Source organism: Asparagus officinalis, chromosome 5 (genome assembly GCF_001876935.1).
Source record: "Asparagus officinalis chromosome 5, Aspof.V1, whole genome shotgun sequence".
In the NCBI taxonomy this organism is placed as follows: Eukaryota; Viridiplantae; Streptophyta; class Magnoliopsida; order Asparagales; family Asparagaceae; genus Asparagus; species Asparagus officinalis.
The window spans coordinates 74,268,867-74,270,513 of NC_033798.1; positions in this window are offsets into that span (position 1 = coordinate 74,268,867).

Genomic DNA, 1,647 nt, shown 5'->3' on the forward strand with positions numbered 1-1,647 from the left:
GAGTTTTTCGCTATCCATACTTCCCTTGCCTCCCTTACTAACCGTGTAGGTGCCATCGAGCAAGAGCAAAAACATCGAGGACAACTCCTAGACTCTATGAACCACATGATGCAGTCTTTTCATGAGTGGCAACTCCACCTATATGCCTCTGTTCTACCTTCTTCTGACCAATAAGTTGGTATGTCCCCTGTACTCTTGCACTCATTTATATCATACTACGTAGATCTTATGCTTGGGGTGTGGGTTGTTTATGTATTGATTGCATGTCTATAATTGCCTGTTTTTCTTTTATTTTTATTTTTCTTTGCTTTGTTTCCTCTCTTAAAAAAAATATTATTAAAAAAATTTTGGGAAATGATCTCCTGATGATGACATGAATCCTTAACCTCTATAAATCATTAAACTAGATAGATGCCCATTAGTTGGGACTTGACAACTTTTCAAACCACCTTTCAACTGATTATCAAAGGCTTTTGATTACAAGTTAATAATATGGGAGAACCAGACATGAATGTTCTCTTGTCTTATAGGATTTAACATTTTTGTGGCTAGCATCATAACCATTACTCTATTGAGACAAGAAGGGAATTAATTTTGGTAGACAAATAAAATTGGTGAGACCTTGAGTCTGAAATTGGATGCATTACATATCCAATCATGATTTTCTTTTCTTGTGTGATATTCTACATTAGTGTAGGATACTAGAACTTGCATTGAATCTCTTCAAGGCCACATATAACTTTTGTATGCATAAAAGGTGATTGAGGCACATGTATTTTTTTGTTCATAGTCCACATTAGCCGAACAACCTACCATGCGCTATTTTCCCCTTTGATTAGCCCCTTTGAGCCTATGATCCTAATTTTTATTGATTTAACCCACATATGTAACCTTTAAACCCGATTGTATTCCTTACCCATGCCTAAGCTAGTGGAACACAATTTCTGATATAATGGGTTATGTGAGTAATGAGGTGTAAGCTTGGGGTGTGAAAGGAGGTGTTTGTTTCTTTTTCATTTTCATTTAATTGAAAAAAGAGAGGAGATGATGGCCTATATATAGGGGTGATATCATGAATATGTTATTTAGTCTCTGTCTTTGGCATGTGAATAGCAGTCTCTCTCTCTCTCTCTCTCTCTCTCTCTCTCTCTCTCTCTCTCTCTCTCTCTCTCTCTCTCTCTCTTATTTTCGCAAGTAACAGAGAATGTTTTTTTCCTTCGAAGATATGGCCTCCTTTTCCAAATATTCTTTCAAGGTTTTGACAATGGCGATTACAATGATTACCGCTACTAGGGATCTGAACGTGGGGATGCGCGTGCCGCGACATATCTACAACTCACACCCGCATTGGCATCACCACGATCACCTTCACCATCGTACTCTGGCAGTGCCCTCTCCTTCAGAGGTATGTGAATATGTGCATTGCGCATGCATGCAGCTCTCTTGTTTTCTTCTGGTTATTCATCTTGATTTACTTTGTTGTGTTCATAGCTCTTTTCTTAGAGCCTTAGATATGAGAGATTATATGAAAGATTAATTTGGTGGATGTTTCGGATTAGTTTCTTGTCTCTGTCCATCTTTGAAGCTGCCTACTGCTCACATTGCTCCATCATCGATGCCTCCGAAACTGAAACCCGCAAAAGATCA